Source organism: Cololabis saira, chromosome 17 (genome assembly GCF_033807715.1).
Source record: "Cololabis saira isolate AMF1-May2022 chromosome 17, fColSai1.1, whole genome shotgun sequence".
Taxonomy (NCBI): Eukaryota; Metazoa; Chordata; class Actinopteri; order Beloniformes; family Belonidae; genus Cololabis; species Cololabis saira.
Genome location: NC_084603.1, coordinates 30,582,688 through 30,593,309, shown reverse-complemented (window position 1 = coordinate 30,593,309; position 10,622 = coordinate 30,582,688).

Sequence of the window (10,622 nt, the reverse complement as noted above, 5' to 3'; positions counted from 1 at the left end):
GCCTGTCCTTATGTGGGACAGCGTGTTCACGTGAAAATTCCAAAAGCTCTTCCCGAAGCTCGTAAAAAGGGGATAGGACATTCCCCCGAGACAACCACCGTACCTCTGTGTGGAGGATCAGGCTTTGGTGGTCGGCTCCCATCTCAGCGCACAGCTGGGAGAAAAGGCGAGATTTCAGGGGCCTTGATTTGATGTAATTCACCATCTGCACAGCCTGATTCAGCACCTCAGTCAACTCCGGGGGCATGGTTTTGGCAACTAATGCCTCTCGGTGCAAAATGCAGTGGTTGGTCACTATCTGTGGATTTTGTGCTTTTACCTTTGCAATAAAGCCTCTCACTCTCCCCGTCATGCATGCCGCACCATCCGTGCACAGACTGACGCACATACTCCAGCACAGATTGTTTTCTTTTAAGTAGTTATCAGTTACCTTGAATATTTCTTCTCCCGTTGTGTGGCTTGCCATCTCTTTACAGAAGAAAAAAGTCTCTTTAATAGAGTCGCCGTCAACATACCTGACGTTTGCCAGGAGCTGGGCAGCTCCACTTATGTCGGTCGATTCATCTATTTGAAGAGAAAATCTGCCGCTCACCTGCAGTTTCTCTGTTAAATGTTGTTCAATGTCTTCTGACATCGATTCTTCTTTTGATTATGTTATCAGATGCCGGCACCTTGGATAGCTCATTTGCGGCATCTGGACCCAGCATGACACCTGCAATTTTTTTGCAAGCCGGGAGGATGAGTGTCTCCGCTATTGTGTGAGGCTTCTTTTGCTTTCCAATAAGCTCCGCTAGCATGTAACTAGCCTCCATTGCCTTTTTCTGACACTTTCACACAATCCAACAAACGGTCTTGCTGCCTCTGGTTCAGATCCCGCGCTCTTTTGAAATAGGCCAGGTTTCTCTCAGCGTGGAATGGATGTTTGGTTTCCAAGTGCCGCTTCAGCTTGCTTGGAACCATATTAGCATTAGCTAACTTCTCCCGACAGAGGACGCACTCCGGCTGAGGAATGTTGACATCCCCGGTCCAACTGAAGCCATAAGACAGGTAACTTTCATGATACTGTCGGCTGACAGTTTTTTTCCTCTTTTCTTTCGGTGGGTTGTCGGACTCGGCAGTCTCTGCACTGGTGGTTGGTGGTTTGCTCTGCACGAGAAAGCGCTCCATTTTCCCTCTTGTTTATGTTTTAATGTTGTGTTGACCTACTGCCTTTGATGTGTCACAGTCTAAAATTCCCACCTGCGCAACTGTGCGAACAGCGAAATGTGGGATCCTCTGAGGATTTTTTAAAATAGTTTTTAGATAAAGAGTTTGCCTCTGTATTATGGAATGAGTGCATTCAAAGTAGTATATAGTAAATTAAAATAATTATTTTTGTCTAGTTGTATACTATATTGCAGTAGGCTATGGTTGTCACAAAATCCCACGGCACACTTGGACTTGCCTCAAGGCACACCAGTGTGCCGCGGCACACAGTTTGGCAACCACTGCCCTATACACATAATGATTTTTTTGAACATTGCAAAGGAAGTACAGTGTTGTTGTAAGTTTGAGATCAACACTATTCCACAGCTGGACCCCTTTAAAAGAAATACCGTACATCTTTTTTTAAACTTCTTTTATCGCTTTTGGTAACAAAAATCTGCATCCATCTCTTAACTCATTACTCTCAGACACTATGAATAACTTCTGCACACTGTCTGGTAGTGTCTTATTTTTTGCTTTAAACATGATATGCATTGTTTTATAATAAACCAAGTCTGTAAACTTATGAATACGAGAATTTAAAAATAATGGATTAGTATGATCATAATATCCCGCTTCATTTATGATGCGTATTGCTCGTTTTTGTAGTAAAACAATTTTATCAGTTTATCAACGTGTGCGTTGCCTAAGTTAATGGTGTGCAATTTACGGTAGCAGCCTGAAGATCATCTTAAAGCGACACTACGTAACTTTTCCACCTTAATATCATATTTCCAGAGTCATTGTGATGGTACATCAACTTCCAACAGGTTTAATGACCCCTTTGTCATGGTCTGAGGGAGTCTGTATCACCTTCACTGGCACTATGTAACTTTGAGGAGCATGGTAGGAACCCTGCCACACTAAAAAACTACAAATCGTTACGATTTTGACTGCTTTACGGCATACGTCACTTCCCCCTCCTTCCCGATTCGCAGTCGAGACGAAAATGGGCGGGGAGCTCAGAGCTCCGCAGAACCTGTTGCTGTGTTGTAGCTGCAGCAGCTCCACATAACAGACGTGGGGAAAAGATCCTAATGGTTTAACTTTTCACCGCTTTCGTGCTTGGAGGCAGAACCACGGAGGCCAAGTATCTGATATAACAAAGTAAAAGAGTCGTCGGCTCGCTTTGGATCGCGGCTGTAACGACCAAACACCGGCTTCCACACAGTAAAGCCTGAATTATGGTTCTGCGTTAAATCGACGCAGACCTACGGCGCAGGTACGTGGCGACGCGCAACGTACGGTGCGTGTCGACGCGTACTCTACGCCGTAGGCTCTGCGTCGATTTAACGCAGAACCATAAATCAGCCTTAAACCACAAACACTCACACAGAACGGGTCGGATCAAAACACGGGTTTTATTCCCCACTTCGCCAGCTAAACGCAGTTGCTGGCCAGCTCTCTGCGGTGCAATTAACCAATCTTCTGATAAAACTAGTTTGTTGAGGAAAAAATATTAACTCTTATTTGTAGCTGCAGAGGAAAAAAATAATCTCACGAGGAAAACAAAAATATTGCTCACGCCACGGAGCCTCTTCAACATAATATAGCAGTCAAAAAAAAGAAAAGAGAAGTAAGAGGGATACAAAACATGTACTGTATGTTGTACTATTATACAAATTTATTGAAACACATGGCTCTTCAGTAGGGATTTCATATGAACCCAAAACGTTAATAATCATTATTTTCTCCATATACCGCTCCCTGGCTTCCTTGTTTAAGGTATCCCTGTAAATTCCAGTTGCTTTCCAGCAGTTTAACATCTTTTTGTTTGCGTTCCGTCTGTTCACTTGGTGAAACAAAAGCGTCCCGTCTCCTCTCATCAAAACAAATGCAGCGACGGGACAGGAGTTTTCCGGCAGTACGCGCTGGTGCTCATGGGAAACGTAGTGTTCTTTCTGGTAAAACAATACCGCTTTTGTCCAAAAGATGCCGCCAAACTCAGAAAAGCTGAAAGTTACGTTGTGCTGCTTTAAGGTTTCTTTATCTTCAAAGTATTTTTTTTAATTTACCTGATTTAGTGTTTATGAAGCATATTCCGGCCCTTACAGTGGAACTTGTCCGGACATGTTTAGCGTTTAAATGATAATTCAAGCTGGAGCAGCTCCGGTGATAGGAAAATTCTTTTTTACAAAATGTACAAATCACCGCGTTCTTGTTGATAGTCCCGTCTTCTTTCTTTTTATACATAAACTTGCCTTTCAAAGGCCCTAGCAAAGATTTGCTCGTCTCGCTCCCCTGAGTCGCGTCCATGTCTGTCACCCTACTTTGTTTGTTTGACTAGCAGCAGGTGTGTTAGGCTCGAGGGAAGGAGGGCGGACCCAAAAGCAGGACAACACGAGCAAGGTTCAGGTGTAATAAAGTTTATTTAACAAAAGGCGCTCCACAGGAGGGAAGGAATGCAAACACAAAATCACAGACCGAAAAAACGCGGCTGTCCAAGCCCAAGGCCAACTAAAAGCGCAGACCGGAGGAAAGCTCACGGCTGGAGGATCCAAACAAAAGGCGCAGACCGGAGGGAAACTCACGGCTGGAGGATCCAAACAAAAGGCGCAGACCGGAGGGAAACTCACGGCTGGAGGATCCAAACAAAAGGCGCAGACCGGAGGGAAACTCACGGCTGGAAAATCCAAACAAAAGGCGCAGACCGGAGGGAAACTCACGGCTGGAAAAAGTAATAGTAAAAAGTAGTAAAAAAAAGTAAAAGTAATAATAAAGGACCCAGGAAGGGAAGGCCCACGAACAGGAGACCATGGAAGACCAGGAAAACAGGCAGCATACGGGGCTCTGAGCTGGAGAGAATAATCCGACACCACAGCTTGTGGGAGGCAAGCTTAAGAGCAGACTGGGTGACGAGGCTGAGTGGTGTCAGGTGTGGGGACGAAGATAGGGATCAGCTGTGGTGCTCTGGCCAAGCCTGACCAGACTTTGGCGCCATCTGGTGGAGGAAGGGTGTGCCAAACCCTAACAAGGTGGGAGGTGACCTCCCACTGCGAAGTGGCCTACGGGTCCTTAACTGGGCCAGATTTCAAATGCTCGCTGATTTTGCCACTCAAAATCAAGTGACATTTCAGTACGTTTTCCATAAAATCCTTACAGTTCATCACAGCGTCTGTGGCCAGTTTTTCCTTCAGCTGCACGTTTTGGGCACACTGTTCAAGGTTTTTCTCCTCCTCCACTAAATGTATGAATGACTGCTGCAGCTTTGTCCTTTCCATCTCCAGATCTTTATGGGCTTGTTCCATGTTTGTTTTGGTCTCCTCTATGGCCTTTTTTTCCATCTCTAACCCTTTCCAACCTTCTTCAAGTTGTTTCTTAATATCCTCTAAAATCTTCAGCTCATGCTCCAGTTTTCTTTTATCCACTTGCAGGTTTTCATAGCTTTCTTCAATTGCCTTGATGATCATTCTGAACTCATCCTGCAGCATTTTCTTATCTACTTGTAGTTCTTTATGGGCTTTCTCAAAGTTTATTTTGGTCTCATTTATGCCTTTTTTCTCATTCTGCAACTCTTCCCAACGTTCTTCAAGTTGTTTCTTACTATCCTCTAAATTATTCAGCTCATCCTCCAGTTTTCTTTTATCCACTCGCAGTTTTTCATAGCTTTCTTCAATTTCCTTGATGATCTTTTCCCCACTTTTCATCTCCTCCTGCAGAATTTTCTTATCTACTTGTAGTTCTTTATGGGTATTCTCAACAATTATTTTGGTCTCATTTATGCCTTCATTCTCCTTCTGCAACTCTTTCCAACCTTCTTCAAGTTGTTTCTTACTATCCTCTAAAATCTTCAGCTCATCCTCCAGTTTTCTTTTATACACTTGCAGTTTTTCATAGCTTTCTTCATTTTCCTTGTTGATCTTTTGCCCACTTTTCTTCTCCTCCTGTAGGGTTCTGAACTCATCCTGCAGCATTTTCTTATCTACTTGTAGTTCTTTATGGGCTTTCTCAAATTGTATTTTGGTCTCATTTATGCCTTTTTTCTCGTTCTGCAACTCTTCCCAACCTTCTTCAAGTTGTTTCTTACTATCCTCTAAATTCTTCAGCTCATCCTCCAGTGTTCTTTTATCCACTTGCAGTTTTTCATAGCTTTCTTCAATTTCCTTGATGATCTTTTCCCCACTTTCCATCTCCTCCTGCAGAATTTTGTTATCTAATTGTAGTTCTTTATGGGCTTTCTCAAAGTTTATTTTGGTCTCATTTATGCCTTTTTTCTCCTTCTGCAACTCTTTCCAACCTTCTTCAAGTTGTATTTTACTATCCTCTAAATTCTTCAGCTCATCCTCCAATGTTCTTTTATCCACTCGCAGTTTTTCATAGCTTTCTTCAATTTCCTTGTTGATCTTTTGCCCACTTTTCTTCTCCTCCTGTAGGGTTCTGAACTCATCCTGCAGCATTTTCTTATCTACTTGTAGTTCTTTATGGGCTTTCTCAAAGTTTATTTTGGTCTCATTTATGCCTTTTTTCTCCTTCTGCAACTCTTCCCAACCTTCTTTAAGTTGTATTTTACTATCCTCTAAATTCTTCAGCTCATCCTCCAGTTTTCTTTTATACACTTCCAGTTTTTCATAGCTTTCTTCAATTTCCTTGATGATCTTTTGCCCACTTTTCTTCTCCTCCTGTAGGGTTCTGAACTCATCCTGCAGCATTTTCTTATCTACTTGTAGTTCTTTATGGGCTTTCTCAAAGTTTATTTTGGTCTTATTTATGCCTTTTTTCTCCTTCTGCAACTCTTCCCAACCTTCTTTAAGTTGTATTTTACTATCCTCTAAATTCTTCAGCTCATCCTCCAGTTTTCTTTTATACACTTCCAGTTTTTCATAGCTTTCTTCAATTTCCTTGATGATCTTTTGCCCACTTTTCTTCTCCTCCTGTAGGGTTCTGAACTCATCCTGCAGCATTTTCTTATCTACTTGTAGTTCTTTATGGGCTTTCTCAAAGTTTATTTTGGTCTTATTTATGCCTTTTTTCTCCTTCTGCAACTCTTCCCAACCTTCTTTAAGTTGTATTTTACTATCCTCTAAATTCTTCAGCTCATCCTCCAGTTTTCTTTTATACACTTCCAGTTTTTCATAGCTTTCTTCAATTTCCTTGATGATCTTTTGCCCACTTTTCTTCTCCTCCTGTAGGGTTCTGAACTCATCCTGCAGAATTTTCTTATCTACTTGTAGTTCTTTATGGGCTTTCTCAACGTTTATTTTGGTCTCATATATGCCTTTTTTCTCATTTTGAAAACCTTTCCAACCTTCTTCAAGTTGTTTTATACTATACCTTAAAATCTTCAGCTGATTCTCCAATTTTCTTTTATCCCCTTCCAGTTTTTCATTGCTTTCTTTAATTTCCTTGATCTTTTGCCCACTTTTCTTCTCCTCCTCCATTTCCAAAATTTTTGAACTTTCAAGTTGTTTTTTCATATCTAAATTGTTTCTTTCCGGTTGCAGATTGTTTTGTAATTCTCTGATGGAGCTCTGTGTTTTGACATCACATTCCAATTTTTTAATCCACTCCATCAAATTAGTTATTTCCTTTTCATGTGATTGTTTCATGTCTTCAATCTTTCTTGTTGACTCCTCTACTATATGATTTTTCTCTTTTACTAGTTCATCATTCTCTCTCCAGAGGTATCTCTTCGTCTTTTCAATTTTCTTCACTTTTTCTCTCAAATCACACACTTCCTCCACCAGTTCAATATCCTTCTGTTCAAGAGTTTTCTTCTCGTCCTCCAGCTGTTTAAGTCTCTTCATCACATCGTTAATTGTCGCTGTGTTGGGGCTGTTTGAGACTCTGTGTTGGTTGGCCAGTTTGAGATTCGTGACTTCTTGCTGAAGAATTGAACGCTGATGCTCCAGATTATGGACATAAATTACGGAGTTACGATCGTTTGCGAACATTTTAGCAGGAAACAGTGGAAAGTAAAATTTATGTAACCTTGAGGATGTGCCGATACACAGGGGCTTCAATTAAGAGATATGAAATAGACGTGAAATAAAACAATGCTAAAAACCCCTAAATGTTCCTTACCACGGGACAGAGAGTCAAGAACACAGCCAACTCACACAAAGGACAGAGAGAGTGACACCCTGCGTCACACCTGCTGTTAATCAGAGTTCCTGTGTTCCTCTGATTGGTCTCTCTTCCTCTGATTTTGTACCTGCTGTGGTACATGATAAATAATAATAAATAGGTAAATATTAAAGTGCTGCCAGTACATGATTATGGTACATGCAAAACAAAATAAGTGAAAAAAAAAAATAAATAAATAAACAAAGAATAATGTTTGTAGGGGTCTGTACGGGGTGTGTAGATGAAGTTTGAGATTGCAGCAATGCAAAGTCCGGTACTTAGTTATTGTTATAATTGTGACTAATTGTGACTTAATGTTTTCGCCTTATCTTGACAGCAGAGTGATGTGCTCTGCTGCACGTCTGAGTCGATATGGGCAGAATGTGACTGAATGGAGGACTATAGGTTCTGGAATGTGACGCAAGAGGATAAAATCAAGCCCCGCCCACAAAAGGTGTCAGTCTGATTGCGTCACTATCGCGTCACGCGTCGCGTCTCGCCGTTCTACGGTCTGATCTCTGCAGACTTTTTTTGTCTAGACTTAATGTTTTCTGGTAAAATAATACCATATCATATCAGCGAAGACGGTAAGTGCTTGAAATGTAATTTATTTGCAGGATTGGAGGCGAGGCTCAGTCAGTTAGAGGTCCAAGGTGTTCTGCCCATAGACATATATAAGTAGACGCCGCATCGATTGGTTTTGCCGCTGCTGCGATGCGTCAACGTCGCCGCCATATTGGATGTGGCAAGACTGTTCTGTAAACTAATACAAGTAAATGGACTTATTTTCATAAAGCGCCTTTCTACAAAGAAATATACGTTTTACGTCTCATTTATTCATTCACACACGCACTAATATACTTGGAAACAGTTAGGCACCAAATACAATATATTTAATTTTCTCAGATGGCAAAAAAAGGACTTTATTGATCCCACATAGGAGTAATTCATGTTATATCAGTTATAGAGACCAAGGTAGTGCCTAAAAACAATATATATCCCCCCTCACAAAAATAAGAAAAATAGAGAAACATATTTTCTCATCGTGCGTGATGCATGTAACACTGCACTGAAGCCATGCATGCATACTGGTGTTATATGAGAGAATTAACTATTTATGACAGTTTCTTTAGCATATTTGAGAAAAATCTGCTTTCCTGGCTAGAACCAGCGAGAGCGCTGAAATAATACTATGTTAAAGTCTACCACAGTTATTATTAACAGCAAAGCACTCACCAAGATTAATAACAGAGTAAAGTTCCTGTCCAGGAAAGCCCATTTATTAGACACCTTTACTTTAAAAACACTGGCTGGAGCATTGGTTTTATGTCACTTTGACTATACTGCCACCTTCTGGTACAGTAGAGTCTTAAAAACAAGTTGCAGACCGCTCAAAATAAGTTAGTCAGAGTCATTTTAAAACTACATCCTCGTACTCATTTGGAAAACGCTCATTTTAAATTAGTACATTTCTTAAATGTTAAACAGAGGGTGGTGCAGACCAAAATGGTCATTGCACATAAAATAGTAAACAGAACTGCGCCTCCCTATCTTGCTGACCTTTTTAACCCCGTGAGAGCCGTGCACACACACAACACTAGAGGCAGCCTGTTCAAGTTCGTTCCTTTTGAGCGTTAAAAATTATTTTGGTAAAAACACTTTTTCATATACGGCAACATGTCTCTGGAATGAGCTGCCCATCTCCCTCAAACTGATCTCAAATGAGAGGAGCTTTAAATTTCACCTGAAATTACACCTGTCCACTTGACATTTGTGTTTTATCTTTCTGTGGTTTGCTCTGTGTTGAATGTTTCTGTGTTTTTAGTTGTGTTTTGTCTTGTTTTGTTTTCTTATGAGGAGCCATTTTTCTTCAGCTTTTATAAACATCGAGGACCGCAATGGAAATAAGCCTGTTGGCTTTATTGTGTTTTAATCCTCGACAATTTTTATCAATAATGTATGTGAGACTGCAATGCAGTTATTCGTGTATGTTTTTTTTAAAAAGATTGTCTAATAAATCGATCAATCATTCAATCAAAACCTCCAAAACATCTGGTTTTGTTTCTGTAGTGTATTTTTCCTTCCAGAGGGTATTTCTTACTAGGATTTGTTGATGCATCTATGAATTCAAAGAGCTGACATGGATATTATGTTGAAACAGTGGCAGACACGGCTCTGTTCTCCGTCCAGGCCGAGGTCACCCTCAAGACAAACTTCTTTGCCACCAGAGACATGCTGACTCACTTCATGGCGCTCATCAAAGCAGGAGGTATGAACACAGAACTGCTTCAAATATCTATATCTGTCGCTTAAACAAATGACTGATGCTCAGCCTGTAGTAGGATAAGCAAAACAATACTAAAACACCTGCATATTCAGCCTTCCATCTTCTTGTTGCATGTAGTTCTGTAGATTTTTATTCTGAATTAATAACCGTTTTCCCTGTTCAGTTGAGCGTCAATTACTCATAACAACCTGACTTTAAAAAAATAAAAGGTGCACCTAGTTTGCCATCATAATCTATATTTATCCTTAAAATGTTTTCCAGCTGAATTTAATTAAAAATGAAGGGAGAAAAAAGTTAATCACTTGTGTTTGCATTTAGGAGGAAAACTAAGCCCCAGATTTCCAGGAACAATATTATGGTTCCGGTATAAATGGGTTTCTCCCTTCAGTGACTTGAATAACTGTAAAGTGACTAAAACCCCAGACCATGTAACCTACGCCGTAGGCTCTGCAGAACCATAAATCAGCCTTTACACCGTGTCATGCATGCGACGCGAGCGAGCGTCAGCGACAAAAACAATTCCATTGCTTTATTTTCTATTGGACTGTCCAAACTGGCTGCGAGCGACGCAACGCGATGCGGCGCGCCGTTTTGAGCTGAACATTTGTCGGACGCCCTGCTTTTATTTTCTTCCTGTCGCTCGCGTTGAAAGCCGGTTGAAAGCGCTGTAGGAAACAGTCATGGATGAGGAACGGCTGATCCAGTTAGTTGAAATGAGAAGTTATCTCTACGATACCTCCTCATTTCACTACAAAAACCTCTCTGAGTTGGCAGGCTGAGGGGAGACCACTTTATATATGTTAAAGCAAGAAAAAAACTGTTTTTCATAATAGCCGTCCCCTTTCAATCATTTCAATACAAGAACCTCAATAAAGTGGCAGCTGGCTGGAGGGAGATCGCCAGGGAGCTGGAAGGTTCTGATAAGATAATAAGATATAATAATAATAAGATAATATATAATAATAATATAATAATAGGATAATATTTCTTTCTGCCACTTTATTGAGGTTTTTGTAGTGAAATAAGG